General features: G+C 34.8%; 1 protein-coding gene across 1 annotated transcript in view; it reads left to right on the top strand.

Moving 5' to 3' along the window:
• The window catches only part of DNTT (DNA nucleotidylexotransferase), a 94,443-nt gene that overhangs the window by 37,012 nt on the left and 39,984 nt on the right, over positions 1-17,447 (top strand). The gene's annotated exons all lie outside the window — the stretch shown is intronic.

Here is a 17,447-nt window from a genome sequence, read left to right as displayed (position 1 = left end):
AAATGGTGACAAAAGTAGTGAGCTAAGAATGCAGATTCCCTTCATAAATTTAGTCTAACATTTTACAAATAATTTAATCTTTAAACAGTGTGGAAATCCCATATTTTTAAAATCTATTTATTCTATATTAATACAATATGGTTGAATTTAAAATTTTCATGGATTATTTTAGTGTTTACAATGTAAGACACCTTTTACTTATACAAAAAGTAATAGAAATGGTTAGAAATCTACCACAGTTTGTTCAAAATAATTTTTGATGTTTCCATAATCCTGTTCTATGTTTATTCTCATTTTTGAGTGACGGTTTCTCAAAATGGTCAGTCTATAAACAGGGGTGTCCTGCTGTGATTAAACCTTCACTATTTATGAGGACAGGCATGGGGAGAGAGGTTTCTAGGTTTACTGCTCACCATGGGATCCAACAAAAGCTATCTGGAGTGTCTGTTATGTGGAAGAGCTGGGCTGAGGATGACTTGGACTGTAGATGTATCTTTTCCAGTGGCTTTGGTTATCAAAGTGCAAGAGAATGATATTGTCATTAGCTAGAGATGATTTCATCACTAACTTCAGTTTTGCCATTTTAGTTGCTTGAATGAATATCAGATTATAAACCTGCCCACAAGTAACTTGCTTCCTCCTGATTTAAAGCCCTAACTCTGAAATAAATAAGTCTGTTATGATGGTTGGCTCATTAGACTCACCTAAGTGAAAAGAAATGGTGACAGCTGTCAGTATGAGTAAAAGTATTCCCAGCTCTGAACACTAGTGACTCATGCAGTGGCACTCTTTAAGATCATGTACCACTAGAATACTGAAATGTCAAAACAGATTTTGCATTATTTACTCAGTTTTCTAGACAAGTTTACCAAAGAGAATATTTCTGAGAAGTTATAAAAGGTGGTTGTAATGAAACTAGTTGTAGAGTCCAGATATATCCCAATATAGGTTATAGAATAGTACCTGTATTCTACCGACCCTCCCCATTTTGAAAGCATAGTAAAAGTTGTGATATTTATTATGCTAGGTGAATTGAAAGTTATTCATTCAGCATTTTAGAACAACTAAAATATGCAGTACTGCTTTCTATTAGCATTATGAAAATTAAACATAAAAATTAGTAAGCTCTGGTATGACATATTGAAAACACTTCTCTGGAAATGATCTGCTTTTTCTTGAAAATGATTCTCCCAAATACACAATTTTTCCAGTATACGAATACATAATTTTTCAGTGAGCGTAAAATGCATATTAAATAAGCTCAGAAAAGATCTTTTGAATAGGACGCAGTCACTGGTGCTGACACAGTTTGAATAGGACACCATTTCATCCCAAAAAATCACAATGAGTCCAATGTCCTCAGGCATTAGTAAAACATACACTCCAAGGCTGGGGCAGTAGGGCAGGCTGCATGATACAGAGCAGGAACTAAAAAATTTATCAGTACAATTTTATAAGATGGAAAATCTGCTTCCTACACTAAGGGTGATCTATTGCTCTTGGAATGTTTTCTTAATTTGGTAGTAGATAAGAGTGATATGTTTGGGGGCAGGGGGAATAAAAGCTGCTCTGGTTAAAAGGAAGCTATACAAATAATTGGTACCTGACAAGTACTTATGGACAGAATGAGCTTCTTTCTCAAAATCTGTAGAGAGAATGGCAGAAAATCTCACTCAAAATTAATGATGATAGCCTTAGAACTATTCTGGAGCAGAGTGGTGTTATATGTGCTGCACTTAATTTGAAGTGCACGAAATAGGGCTCATTCAGTTTACAGAATTTTTTTATGCTGATGATACTAGATAAAATAGAAATACAATAAACATAGAATATTAATATCCAATTTTCATGAAGTTTTGAATTTTATCACATGGTTTGGTATCTAAGAAAGTCTAAATTCAGTGAAGATTTGATTAACTCTTTTTGGAATTTTATTTTAGTGGCTCTTCACTAAAATTTGGTTTGTTTTTCTTTTTAAGTACTAGGAGATATTTGTATATTACTATTTGGGAAGACATTTGGTGAAAGGGGATGCTGGCAATGTGACTATTGTAAGCCAAAATATATCAATGGTGTTACAGAACATCTCTATATCTGGAAACTGAGGGAATTAAATAGATCATACATTTATATTAGGGTTAGTTGGAAAATATCTGCCAGAATGTTTATAAGTATTGCTTGTTTTATGTGAAAAAACTTCAATTCTTTATTTAAGAACTGGACAGAGATGCCATTCTGTTGCCTGGTAGGGGCTATAATTTTTTTCTGTAGTGAAATGAGTTTTTTAGTCAGAACTTCTGTTTCATGATGGGCCTTAGCTATAGAAGTTTCATACTATATTGTATCATATCACCTAAGGACAGGAGTATGTGCATCACAGAAGAGGTAGTCAGAGGCACAGAAACTTCTGTGTAGTGTTACAGTGCTTTTTCAAGATCATTGAAATATTTAATTCAAGTTTTAGCCAAGAAAATGAAATGACAGCTTGGATTAAAACATTTCTTTCTCGTTTATATTTAACTGTCCACACATTTGTTCTGCTTTCTCTCATTGCTGAATCCTCACTGTAAATAGTAGACTGAGTGACTGGGAAGAGAGAATAACACATCAACTATAATTATCACTCAGAATTTGGGCAAAATCAAGCACCAGGAAATATTTTTTCTATTAGAAATTTTTAAAAAATGTTTGGGAGGTTTGGCTTTTTACATGGACATTCCATGGAGGGAATCATATTTCGTATTGTTCTGAAAAGTCACAATTATCAGGGTCTTATAAACATTTGATGTGAAGACAGCTAATATCATGCATTGTTTTCTGAAATGCTTGGCCAGTGAATTTAAATGGACTAATTTTAATGCTCAGGACAGGAAGTATGTTGAAGTACGATATTTAAAATATACTACTTGAAAAGTACTTGCTGTAAGTGGATAAGCACTATGGGGTTTACAGGCTGTCTCACAAATAAAAAACTATAGAGTAAAATACATTTATGATCATCCATAAAACTGGTAAGCTAAAAGATTTTAAGTTACAGAGCATTAGGTACAAGAAGGACTATTAAGATAGTGGGATATATTGAGGGAAAGATGAAGTAGCAAGATAAAAAGGAAAAGACACAGGAGGTTTCAGATAAGGTGATAAGATAAAAGAAAAACATGAAGAACAAGAGGTCAAATCAAAGACATACATGGCATTGATGGGATAGGGATGCGTAGTTCATTAGCTAGTTCTGTTCCTTAGATCTTATCTATAAAATGTTTTCATTGGGTATCTCTGCTAAAAGAGTATACTTTAAAAAATCCAAGCCACTCAAGGTGGAAGTGAAATGAAGAGAGAGAGATAACACTGTCTTCGTAACAATGTGAGACCTGTAGAAGAAAGTGCTATTGTCGGAAGGAAAATCAAATCAAAGCTCTGAATAAAGGCAACTTTAAACAAAACTCTACTGCTGCTCAGTCTATGACTGCTGGCAAAGTCAGGTGGAAGTTAGCATTAATGGGCCAAGGACAGGACCTGATTACGATTAAGAGATTAATTATTATGTGAAAGAACATTGCCAGTGATGCTTAGCCAGACTTCTACCACCTTTATCAGACACATACAGGTGCACTAGAAAACAAGCGTCTATTTCTTATTTTGTTTCAGATAATTGTATTTAAACATTTCTTTTACTATGAACTCTGATATCTGTCCCTAAGCAATTTAAGACAGAAGTAGAAATAATTAATTACATTTTGTTTTGGTTGCAGTCCTTGAATGCTCTCCTCTGAGAGCTTTTGGATGCCCCAAAGTTTTTCAATAATATTTCTTACTATTAATGTAATAAGATAATTTTGTTTCTAAATAGGTTTTACTCCTGCTTCAGGGCATCTACACCAGAGATGAAGTTGTTCTGAAGATTTTGCTATTAGTGAGCAGTTACTAAGATGAACAATATTATTCTGTGCTTCACTGTTTGCACAAAAGATTTTGCAGGCTTACATGTCAGACAGGCTTTGCAGTATCAAATGCCTGTTGTTTAGAGTCAAGAGATTAAAAACCAGTTCTATTTATAATATGTAATATACTGCATCATTTTTACCATTGTTTTAGTTTTATTCCTAGAAAGCAGGCTTGAAACCAGGGTATTTATATATTTAAAGCACAGCTTACTCATTGCTGATTTACCCTGTAGCAGAAGTCAAAGTTTATTATAGGCTAGTTAGTTGCTGTAAAGATAGCTGATGGCACAAGCTGGATGACATTTTCCTGGCAGATAATCCTGAGAAAAGCTGCATGCGTTGGTGACCTTGTATTATACTTAGAGCAAGCAAGGGGTACATTTTGAAGACTCCTGTGAGTACGAGTGGGCATAACATTTTAATTAAGTGTGGCATGATCGTGCTAGTGGTGTGGGCACATGATAATGAGGTGGTAACTGCTGGCTAAATTTTTACATTTCTGTAATTTTTACATTTTCTGTATGCCAAAGAACAAGGAAAAGACTAAAAAGGTTAAAAATAAATCATGTAGTAAATTCCTGAATTACAAGATATAGACAGAAAAAGTCCTTTTATTTGCTTTCGATTTGGTAATTGTGAAATTTATTATGAATTGTTGCTATGCTGTGGGAGGGTTGGGTGGAAATGTTTCAGGCAATCTTTTTGAAGGAATGTAAAATAAGCGTTAAATAGCAGAAAACCCCTGATAAGATAAATTCAGTTATAATCATTAGCTATGACTGATTTCCTATATACTACTAGGGGCTATCTTGGAGAAAAAAAACACCCAACTATTAAAACCATATGGATTACTTCTCCTCATATGCAAGTTTATAGACTCATTAGTTTATAAACTAATAACATTGCACTCTTTATATTATGTTCATAATCACAGAGTGCAGAAAATTTTCATTTCTATCTTGCTATATCTACACCTAGACAGTTCTAGCAAATAAACACCGCAAACACTCCTGGTTATTTTATCCTGTTGCAGAGGCCACTGTGTCCAGTTGCACTTAGTTTGTCTGCCTTAGTAATGATGTCCTCTTTGAACATTGTTGCTTATGAAGTGTCTTGATATTGATACTATAGTATGCATTTGTATCATTACCATAAATAGTACTACATCGAGTTAGCAAATGTAGATCATATCTCCACCACTGAAATACCATAAATGAAATGTGAACAACATATTAGTACATTCTGGCTAAAAGGTTGGTGGGAGTCTTGATGTTGATTTCAGCTGAATTATGACAAACTAGAAGGATACTTTCATCTGATTGAGAATTTGAACTGGCAAGAAATAGTCATCCAGGAAACACATCTTCGCAATAAACCTAAATAAATAAAAATTATGTAACTACAATGAAGTCACCCTTAAAATGCCCCATTACCTGAGGTCACACAATGCAGGTTGAAAAAGTCAAGATTATATTCAGGAAGAGTCAGAGCAAGAGTTAAGAGAAATTTGACTTGACTGGCTTTTTGAGAGATTCTCTGAAAACACATGGCTAGAGCTTTACAAAATCTGGATCAGGAAAAAAGGGTACAGAGAGAACACTCAAAATTTACATTCTCAGAGTATCTCTTTGTCATGGTTTGGGAGTTAAGAAAGTTGGTTAATTATTACAGAATCACAGAAGTCTTCAATTTAGGATTAAATTTACTAAGCCGACCTTGTGAGATCCTTAGCCTGATGGAGGACCAAGTCTCCACACAGAGCAAGGGAATTTTGTAAAGGAGGGTAACAAGATTTCACTATGGAGAGATTTACTTATGGTAGAAAGTAGATTTAATGACAGGCTTGTCCACGCTTTAAAAGGCTTTTCTAGTATGCTTATACTTGTAGAATATATTGGCAGACTTTCCCTGTGGAGATGCAGTGTTCCTTTGCCAGTATAGTTTGAACGGTGGAATAACCTATATTGGCCCAAAGGGTATAGCTGTTTCAGCTAGAGAACTGCTGGCTAACAGTGGGATTTCACACGACACAGCTTTCTTGGCAAAACACAGTTGTAGGCCAAGTAGACAAGTTTTGAATTTCAATTTGTTTGGAAAGTCCAAGTTGAAACAGTCCAAGTTAGGTCTCAAAGACAGCAATTTCGTTATTTCTAGGTTATACTTCTGTAAAATTCCCAAATACCTTACTTGCATTAGGTGTATGGGAGTGTAGTTATGGAAAACCTGTATGTTGGCCCAATCCTGGAAAGACTTAGCAGTTCAATCTAAAAATTCAAGTGAGTGATCAATGTAATTAAAACTATCAGATTGTGCTTGAATTTTTAAAGTGTACATAATTTTTAGTATCTTGTTAGAAAGGCAAACCCACCATTGTGCAGCTGTATGCTAGCAACCACACAACTGTTTAATTTGAAATTATCACATATTAATCTAATAGAATGTAATAAAATATCATAAAGTATCACAACTAAAGATAACTAAGAATTATACATGTATTGCTACAAAATGCCAAAATGTTCAACTTCATAAATCGGCTTGTCATGTCTTTGTGACTAACCCAAAGGCATGAATAATTACCTGTGCTCCTCAGTCATCACACTACCAGATCAAACCAAAGTCTTAATCCTGTTTTATGCTAGAATTTGGGGAGATGTCTTTTTTTTTTTTTTTTTTCCCTCCCAGCAGATGCAAGCAATCTTCTTCTCAGTTCAAAAAATTTTAATAGAAAAACTGTCATGTTTATATAACTTCCAGTACGGCTGAGCAGGAAGCAAATAGAAACCTTTATTTTTATGGTAGGTGAATTCTACGTTTGGTTGCATTGCTGCCAAGTAAGTGAAACCCAGGCTAATGATATTCAGACATTCTGAAAATGCATGTTTTCTTCCTTGCATGAACATTAATATTGTCTTTTAAATTGTTTAAAGTGAATACTTTGATTTTTAGAAATGCCAAAGCAGACGTGCATGAAAAAGAATATTTTGATGTAAGTTTCTGTGACAGGGATATGACAAAGGAATTATCCATTTGAAACTCTCAAGAAAATTAGCTAGAAATCATCCAAAAAATGGACTGGGATTGAATACACATTTTCAATCTACCACTAGAAAGCTTCAGTACAGCAAAATTTGTTGCTATAAAGCTATTTGCTGATTTTGTTATAGTGTCATTTTAGAATAATACCTTTTTCTTCTTTCAAAATAGAATATATTTTACATATTAGCTTATATATATTAATGAGATTCTGAGTAAGTAGAATAGAAATATAATTCTGAACCAAACAATTCTCTCATGGACAATAAACATCTAAACTGGTAAAAGGAAATTGCCTTACTTGCAAAATAATTTTTTTAATTTTAAAAAAATGTAAGCATGACAAGAAGCTTCATAAAAGCATTTTTTAAATATACAGCTTTCATAATTAATAATGCAGCCTGTTGTCTACTTCTTCTAGTAAATAGCTTGAATGCTGCTGACCTTTGTGTTTTCTCTGCTGCATTAATAATGATGTTGAAGAGGTCACTAGGTTATTGTTCTGGCAATATAAACTTGCTTAGCTGAGGTTTTGGTTTGCAGCTAGCATGGTTTGAAATGTGGCATCTGAGTACATTATGTACCAGCTGAGATGGAAACAAAAAACTGGAAAGCTTTCTGATCTATAATTCCAGAATGTCAATGCAGTTCCACCACTCAGCTCCAGCTTTAGGCATTTGGAGTACAGGTGTAATCTCGAGCCAGCTGTTGATTACTCCATCTAAATACCTCATGATGGCAAACTTCATTCCCTGGCAGAACACCAGCAGTGGGTGGATGGAGACCTGAATTTTTCTTGAATCAGACCAATATCTATGTACAATGATTAATCCAGACCAAGAAAGGTCCTGTGCTCTCCTAGTTTGTGGTGGTCTGTCCTGAAAAGCACTGGTCACCAACTACCTCCAAAGATGTCAAAGGGAAGTTGTGAAAACCTTAACCTTCTCCTTTCATCATCTCATATTGATTTATTGTTGAATAGAGGAAGAGCTAATTCTTTTTACTTTTTCTTATTTATTTTTCCCAAAGTTCATAGTACTCCTGAGAGTTCACTGAAACATCTGGTATTTTTGAGTGCACTGATCTCTTTGTTGAAGTCTTTATAAGTAGAGGCAGTCGAATTTCCTTGTCTCTCAGTTTGCATTATTCTAAGGTCTTTGTTAAGCCTTTGAAATAGGCCAAAAGAGACTAGGTATTTCAGGATGCCTAAGCAGGTCAGGTCTGAGATACCTGCTCTAATAAATAAAAAAGATGTGCCTTCTCTCCAGACAAGCCTAATTTTTCAGTACTTACTACATATTAGAATATGTTCTTGCAGATTTCAGGATTAAAATTTTAAAATATCTTCTAATGAAGGATACTGTACCACTGCCATCCAGACTGTTTCTTAAGTGTGAGAGAGCTTGCTCCATGTTATTATGGAGTGGGCAGACAGTAGAGTTTACACATGAGAAACTAGATACATGTTTTAAGACTGAAATATTATCTGCATACTCTTACATTTCAGCTGAATATATGACATCTCAAATCCACATCAACACTCATTGGAGTGTGCATCTTTTTAAAATAGTGTTGAAGAGGTTTTGCTTCATTGATTGACACTCGACAAAATTTATGTATGCAGGAAGTTTATATGACGTCATTTGAAATGCTTGATTAGAATGGAGTGTAATTTAAAGGATCTGCCAAGGCAGCAAAAGCAAAACTTCAGCAATGTATTTAATGACTTTAAATAAAACTGTGACAGACTGATATGGTACATTTCATAAGCTTTAAAAGCTTAAAATTATATGGACAGCTTCCAGGTACAGTTGCATTATTTACATGAAACTGAGACAGCACTCTCAGTGATTCAAAGCTTAAGCATAATTTTCTTTTGGTTTTAGGAATAGTGAATTTACATCAAATACAGAATTCAGAGAGCCTAGAGCTGTTAGGAGCAAAAGGTCTTCTTGTGTGCAAGCCAAAAAGGGATAAATATTCAACATCAGCATACAGTTGGTGACAGCCACATTCAGGCATTTATGTCACGGAAAGCTGGAAGACAATAATGCTATCTAGGCAATAGAACTATTATAATATGTAAAGATAGCCATACATTCTAATTAAGAATTAGATTACTAAATTCTTACATGGCTGTTATCCTGTTTTGCTGTCTTGGTAGCAAGCAGGCTGACAGAGTACTAGTTTTATAAACAATTTTAATAGTGTGTAATAATTTTAATTTTCTAGCTTTTCACAGATTTATTTTTTTTTTTTAACAACTCTGAAGTTGAGTTAAGGTTGAAGGGAATTAGTTTCACCACAATTAATAGGTGGTCCTCAAGATAATATGTTCAAAAATATGTCAATTAAATAGTAATTTTTTTTGAGAAATATTTTTTTTTGTGAAATCTTCAAATTTTGACTTCTATTATATTTCTTTGTAATGCTCCACAACATAATATTTTTCCTAGATATCTGTGTGTAAAAGAATCCTCATGTAGATTTATTTTTAAATGAATATGCTTTGAAATAACCATTTGGCTAAAACTCCACAAAAGCCAATATATAAACACACTATTCATTCTTTTCACAAGGCAAAGAAATAAATCTTTTCAAGGGTTCTCATTATAATATTTTTAACCCATTAATTAATTTTTAATGCAAATAATCTAACGAAGCTTTATAACAACAGTGGGTAACTTAAATGACTCGCAGTATTGCTAAAATTAAAGTTCTTCAGTTTAGGAAGTTTCTGATTTATCTTTTCTGATTATAGCATTAAAGTAACATCAAATACCTTGCTAAAGCAAAGCTTGAACAAAAGATATCAGCAGGACATGAAGAGGAGTACCCAGGTGTCTTTTACTCTGAGAAAAAGTGCCTGTGTTTCTTCTGGGTCATAAAAGACACACAGAGTCAAGCATAGCATGACACACAGTCTTTGAAAGTGCATTTAATGAGACACTGGGTGAATGGCATGTTTTACTATACTTTTTTGAAGCAATGCAGTCACTGAGGGTGAAACTAGGTTTTAAGTGAGATTTAAGTGATATTGTACAGGTTTTGCACTGATTTTCCTCATGTTAGTGATTTTCACCCTAAGAGCATACCTCACAGAAATATCCAGAGATGTGATCCCTTCTGCTGCAGCAGATTATATTTCTTTATCCTGACTTGATACAAGGAGGATCTTCTAAATAATGCATTCTCTGCATTGTTAGGTGTTTCCATAAAAGTCTCCTTGAGCAGCAGGTACTGATGTTCCATAGCAGTAATATCCTCTTGAATAAATGAGAAACCAAAAGTGCCTGTTCTGTCTATCCAATATCAAAGCTATATTCCCTTATGCTCTAGAAGCAAAGTTTCTGCTCAAAAAAGGGAATGGCATTTTTCCATTACTACTTCATCACAGAGCTGGATTAACTTCCTAAATAAAATAAATGGCTTCCACAGCTATGGAAAATGGGTTCTGCCCATGGTGAATTAGAATTAGTGTTATGTTAGGCAAGAAATGTAGAGTTTTAGTGAAGTGTCCACCCTTAAGCACCTTTTCCAGAAAAGATGCCTGTGAATCTTTGTCAAATACTTCTGTAATTTAGCTGAGTTTATGTGAAATTACTTGGCTGGTGAAGATGTTGCTATATGCAATCTTTGGCAATTCAAACTTTTGTAGAAACCTGACCTATAGCTGCTTGGGAGAACACTGGCTCAGTTTTCACTATGTTTTAATTTCAGAGACAGTCTAATCTAAAATTATTTTATTCTTATATCTGTGGAAAAAGTTATTCTCCAGATAAAGCAGCAACAGCAATTTTTTTTTTTTTACCCACAAACTTTCTCAAATGAGTCAGAGTATCTCTCATAACTGTATGGTATCATTTCAGTTAAATATATCATGAATTCAGTTTTAATTGCCTTTGCTGGTGGCAGAATTTATTTCAGTTAATTTAATTTGATTATTGCTATTTCAGACATTAATCAGCATCCTAATAAACCATCTCACAGATCTTAATTATGCCCCAAAATAGCCCTGTGATGTACAGTCAGGGAAGAATTAATCTTCAAGGGACAGGAATTCCAGAATTTCCTTTGATATGGAATAAAAAATTTCAGTCACTTTGTGATTAGATTTACAGAAATATTAAAATCTCCATTTTCATCAGCTTGTGCCAGTCAAGACCAGTAGGGTGACTGAAATGCCGGGCAATAAAGTCAGAGTCCAGATACAAAGTGTTTATCCAAGTATTTTCCCACACTGGCACTTCTCATCTCAACAGCTGTTTTATATTACCACCTATTAGAAAGCAAAGAGAATGAATTTTGATGCTGGCTAGGAACCACTAGTGTCAAACTGCCTTTAAAAACAGTTAAGTTCTAATTTAAATAACAAACTAGAAGAGCAGAAATTATCCCAAGAAGCCAGATATTCCCGTACTCATATCTGTCTTCCGCAGATGCCTGCCGCAGATGCCTGATCAGATCTTGCTTTATTGTTTTCCTCATTACTTCAGGCATGTTATTTCATTTTTGAAAAACAGGGACTGACCATGTGTGGACCATATTGGGATTCATTCACTCAGGGCGAAATAAGAAATGACACTTGCCATAGATGCTTGCAGTGTAAGGTGGGGAGGGTCCTTCTTGGTTATTAATCTTTTAATAACAATGGGCAAAATTATCATCTAGGGTTTGTAATTATCTCTCACATAAAATAACCTGATAATCTATATAGTTAATCTTCCCATTTACCTCCCCAGTCCTACAATGGAAGGCTTCCCCAAGTTTCAGTTCTGGAATTGGAGCAATCTAAGTTTCTCAAACGTTTTAGTTTTTGGAATCATAGTATGTGATAAACGGCATAGGTGAGCCTTCTGACTATGTAATCTGATGAACTATAAAAAGGTATCTTGCCTCTGGCATCCTCATCAATCTTATGTCTTTGCCATGCTTGAAGAGGAGGTATAAAGATCATGCACCTAGAGAGCAAGTGAAGCTGATGGTAGTTTTTGGCATGTGTGAGTGCCCCTAGTTTATTCTGGCTGAAAGTTCCCTCTTCCACTGCCGACAAAATAATCATTGCACAGTGCAAGTGAGGTTTGTGAACAGTTACTTTTTGTGTTCTGTTGTCTATGCTTCCTCTGTTTTTGGATTGTTAACTTTGGTTGAGCTGCTTTTGCAGTTCAGTGAGCATTTATTTTCTTGCTACCTACTCTGTATGTATGTGAACCACCATTGCATTGACACCATTGAACCTAAATGTTGTTTTGAAAATGTGGAACTGACTTGAATATTAAGGAAAACTGCTGGGCTAAAGCTAACAGTGATTTGAAGAACAGCTTACATGTTGTGTACAGAGTTTAGCTGGTCATTTATAATAGCAATGAACTGATACAGTTCTGTTCATTTCCTTGGAAAGAGCCTTGTACTTTCATGTCAGTCTAAATACTCAATGTCCTTTTGAGTCAAGTTGAGCCCCTCAGTCTAGGTCCACGTTTCAAACCTGAAAAAGATCTGAAGAAAGTGTGTTGAAATAATTTCTGATTAAATTCTGAATTCACTGAATTCACTCAGGTAAACTATTATGAGAATTTTACTTATCGGTCTACTTTGCATTTATATTTTATTAAACTGCTAGTAATTTATACCTGAATATGGAACATCATGGAACAAGGTTTTGAAAATCTGTAGTGTTACAGCCAAGGATGATTCTTGGCCAAATGAAATCTGTGACTACTTTGCAGCCAGTGGATTTTTCTCCTCTGGCTGTTAAACAGCCCAGGATTTTACTTTCTATGTAATAGCTGTAGCACTGTCACACTTCAGCACTTCCAGCATAAAGATATTTTTTTTTTCTCCTTATAACAGGGTTTATGCAAAAAAAAGGCGTAATTCTAGACAGATTGAGTGACAGTGAGTCAGAACTATTTTAATATCTAGAAGTAAGAAATTGCCCATCTTTTGTTCAAGTTTTCAGCAAAGACTTGAACTTGAATTTAATAAGCAAATCCACAAGCATTCAGACTACCTGGGATTTCGAATAAAAATTTCTGTTCCTCTTCTGAGAAGGCATATGCGCATATGCTGGTGGGAGACATGTAGTAGAGGCACCTTAATCAGAACTGAGGATATTACAGAAAGAATTACCATGTTATTTCTATTTGGTCAAACTCGGCTGCTGTCAAATAATAGTTCTACATTGCCAGTGCAGTGAAAGTTAAATCAGACCCAACATAAAGGATACCTCCCTAGCGTAAAAAAATGGCATTGATATCAGAAAAATCAGAAATAAATCTTGGAACTATGTATGCATGTGAGTGCATGTTTGGATATAGCTGTAATGCTATGTTTGACTATGCAGACACACTGGAGGCTACTAGAGTTTTCCCTTAGGAACTTGCATTTTATGGTACTTATAAATTATTTGTTTACTATATCAAAAGCAGTGATTCTGCCACTTATCGAAGCTTTCTCTTTGCTGCTTAAACAAAAGTTCATTGTGCTATATTACCATTTGTCCATTCCTTCAGCTATGTGTAATCTTCTGCAATGTTTAATCCTTTTTCCATTGCCACACAATCATCACTTCAGCAATTGCATTTGGTCTTCCTAGATGTTTATGCATATTGCTTATCTATATTCAAGGAAATATTCAAATTACCTCACATATTTTCAAATCACTTGGGGATGTCTGTCTAGAAGCTGTCCTCTCTGCATTTCCCAAAAGAAGAATGTAGAGAAGATGATGCTTAATTTAATGTGTAATGAATTCCCATATTTCTCTTTCACAAATAAAGGACTTGTCTTTTTTTTTTCTTTTTTCTTTTAATTGGCTTTTGGTATGTTAGCTGGTATCTAGCTTGCTGTAGAAATAAATTTCAGCTGGGTTGCTTTTAATCTGAACTCTTTGCAAGGAAGGAAGAGTTGTATCCTCTGATATTTTGTGAACGCTCTCCACATGCTGTCTAAGGCCTGCACCGTGTAGTTCTGCTCTGACATTACTGATTTTCCTGGCTTTGTGTATCAAAATGAAACTACACAATAAAATGGTCAGGAGAGTGAGAGTTTAAAAATCTTACCAGTTTTATGGTGAATATTGGTTACTTAGCAATTCCTGACGACCTGAAGTTTTTTTGCTGTCTTTCCTGATTATAGCAATCATTCTCAGGAAGCTATTTCACAGCTTTGGGTTTTTTCTTATTCAATGTAAAGGCTGCAAGTTATGTTGGTAAAATATCCATTAACAATTTAAAAAAAAAAAAAAAAATCAGTCTGCCAGATCAGAGTATTAATATTATCATAAATATACTGGTTTAGTAAATACAGCCCAGTTTTGTCAGACTAACTCAGAACATTAGCCAAATATCCAATGTTTAAGATTTATAGGCCTTCCTCCACAATCAATATTTTCCCATGATTTTAATAGAAATACAAAGATCAGTCAAATAGAAGGAAGCCTGAACTGTCTATGCCAAATCTGTTTCTGTTCTCCACTGTTTGCCCCAATTCACCATGTTATATTTTGTAGCAGTCAAATGAGTGTATGATTTAAAGATTTATTTTATAATTAATTATATGCAATGAATTTGCTTCATTGCAGGTGCCCCACATACATTCATGCTTTATTGTTTATTATGGCTGATCAGGCATTGGAAATGAGTGCTTGTTAGTTGCTAGTCTTCCAGATTCTTAAATATATATGCTTGACTCATGCAAGTGTTTAATGCCTCTCATATCATTGGTGGTGTTCTCGTGTGAAGTTCAGTATGCGTGTGTAAACACTGAAGGATTTAGCACACATGTAACCTCATTCAACACTTATAAGGCTATCATTATACCAACAAGAGTTTTGTCTGAATAGGTAGGATTTCCTTAATGGAGATTTGGCTATGCTGTGACTTACAAAATAAAAAAAGTCAAATTATTTGGAAAATTTCCATCTGTTTTTTTGAGAAACAGAAATAGAAGTTGGTCAGCATGTCAGTCATCCAGGCTTTGAGAGTGTAGAGCCAGTGGGCCATAGTCATCTCTGTTTGATCTTTCTGAGCAGCTATTTAAAAACTTTACCTTTTTCTGGACATCAAGTGCCTTTCTTCCCAAAAAGAGTGTTCAAATGCCCTTCCTAAGATGATTCTGAGAGTGGAATGAATTACAGAGTATGGGAGCTGTGAAGAAAGAGGACTTCGGACTGCCCTGGAAAGCCTGATACTAAATTATGTTCCTTTTCCAAAATATCTTGCCAACATAGCAGACTTTGCATTTCTAATCAGAAATTAGGCAAATCATTTGTTATTTAGCTGACAAGGAAAGGTCCGAGGTAAATCATTCAGCCTGAGAACTGTTTTCACACAGAAGTAAAGTCAGAGTTTTGCTTGAGAAGAATTTGTAAAAATTATTATAACCCCACTTCAGATAAAGTGTGAGAACATGAAGATGTAGTCTGTAAAGCAAAACATCACAGTGACCCATTACAAATAACCGTAATAAACCACAGACCAATTGAGTACTGTGTTCAAAGTTTTAAATTCAGAAGTAATTTTTATGATCACCTAGCTTTGCATGTAGACCATTCAGTTAATCACCTTAATAGCTTAAAGGACTTCACAGAAGACTTATCCAAGGATTTATCCCATTCATTCTGGTTTGTTCCACAGCAGGATAACAGGTGGATTGTCAAATGAGACAAAACTTATACATCTATCAGAATGTAATTCTAGGAACTTGAAAACTAAAAGGTACATTTTAAAGAGCTGTTGGTGAAAGAAGTGAAGTGCACCCAGGAAGAAAATATAGGGCCTGTAAAATGCAGCTACAAAAGAATTCCAGGGAAACAAAAAAAATACTTAGATCTTTGTATTCCCCCTTATCATTCCCATGGTCTCTGAAGGCTAACCAGACAGGAATAAGAAAGTCACTGCAGTAGAACATAAAATAATTTTTTTTTAAAATAAAATAAATTATCCAAATTGTGAAAAAAAGGGAGGAATAGTGTAGGGTAAAATTATGAATACCTGAAAGAAAACCGGAGATAGAGGAAGCTGGTGAAGAAAACCTACAGTGTAGTAAGCTTAGCTGGAAAATACGGGGCTGTGTGCATGTAGTGTGAGTACTGGCAAACTTGGAATCATCTGACCATCACTGAAGAAAGTGGCTACTCTTGGAGAAAGGCTCTCACAGTTGAAGTGAGTTGATAGAGAGGATGGTGGTAAACCAATCTAGGACTTAGACTGCAACATTTCAGGAGAAACACCTTACCTTGGTGAGCAGACAAAGCCCAACATATTTTGGCGACACTCGAAGTGAGTAACATTTCTATGCACAATACAATGTAAATAAATATTTTTTTATGACAGATCCATCCAAAGGTATTGTGCTGTCTGTGATTTTACTTTGATGCTTAGATTTCCTGGAAATATGGCCAAGCAGGAGGTGCAGTTACTCTTATAAACGTATGGTGTTGATGTTCACTTCATATTTCATGCACTTCAAGGGCTTTCAAGGTTAAGAAAAGCTTACAATTTCACCTAATGCAAAGACACATGGAAATAAAGTGTCTTCTGTATCCACTTGAACTCTGTATAAGTACAAAGATTGCTAAATGTTTTTCAGGGTTTTGACATGTAACTCACTGCTGTAAAAATAAGTGGTTTAATCTCCTCCGTTAGTGAAGTTTCCTGAGTGATAGAGAAATGTCAGTCCATCTTTCCTCAACTGAAGTCAGTTCATCAGAATTGTCATTGATATGGTTTCACCATTATATAATATCCTGGCCTTTCAAAATAGTATGTACACATGTTAGTCTAAAATGCTTAATCATGCAGATGTTGCCCTTGCAGATTAAGACAATATGATTATCCTTTGCCATACATTCATAAATTTAAATTTTAGTAATAATGTTTGATGACTTGAAATCTAGATTTTGTACTAACAATAACAGTAAAAAAACCAAACTCCAGCAATCTTAAAGATAATTGATTGATCACTAAGAAACACCAGCTTCACAGAAGTTTTGTCAGCCAAGAATTGAACACAGTTAATTAACAGTGCTTCGTGTGTTATAGTCTTCAGGCTTGAATAAATTAAAAACCTACACTGCAATTTCAGTTCTGCAATGTGCTGCTTTTCTTACAGCTCCCACCCAAGAAGGATTTAGGTTTAGATTTGAAGAAAAGGTGTAAGCAGATATGAATAGCAAATACAAAACTTGAATCCATATCCTTTCCTGTTCAAAGTCTCAGAAATCTAAACTCCCCAATCATGTCCCTGATTGTTCTGCTTCTAGGGGCATCTGCACTTTTGCTTCATAGTTTTCAGGTATAAGCAAATAATTTCTCAGGTCCTGCTTATGTGCAGGTGGAATCTAGAAACTAGACAGCTTATCCCTTTTATTTCACAGGTGGCCTAGAAAATAGACAAGCTCTGATCAACTCTCATATACATTAAGAGGAGGTATATTTTTTTTTCTAAAATGTCATTGCAGCTGGTTTT

Source organism: Merops nubicus, unplaced genomic scaffold, assembly GCF_000691845.1.
Source record: "Merops nubicus isolate BGI_N331 unplaced genomic scaffold, ASM69184v1 scaffold7851, whole genome shotgun sequence".
NCBI classification, from domain to species: domain Eukaryota; kingdom Metazoa; phylum Chordata; class Aves; order Coraciiformes; family Meropidae; genus Merops; species Merops nubicus.
This window is presented reverse-complemented; position numbering and strand designations above follow the sequence as displayed.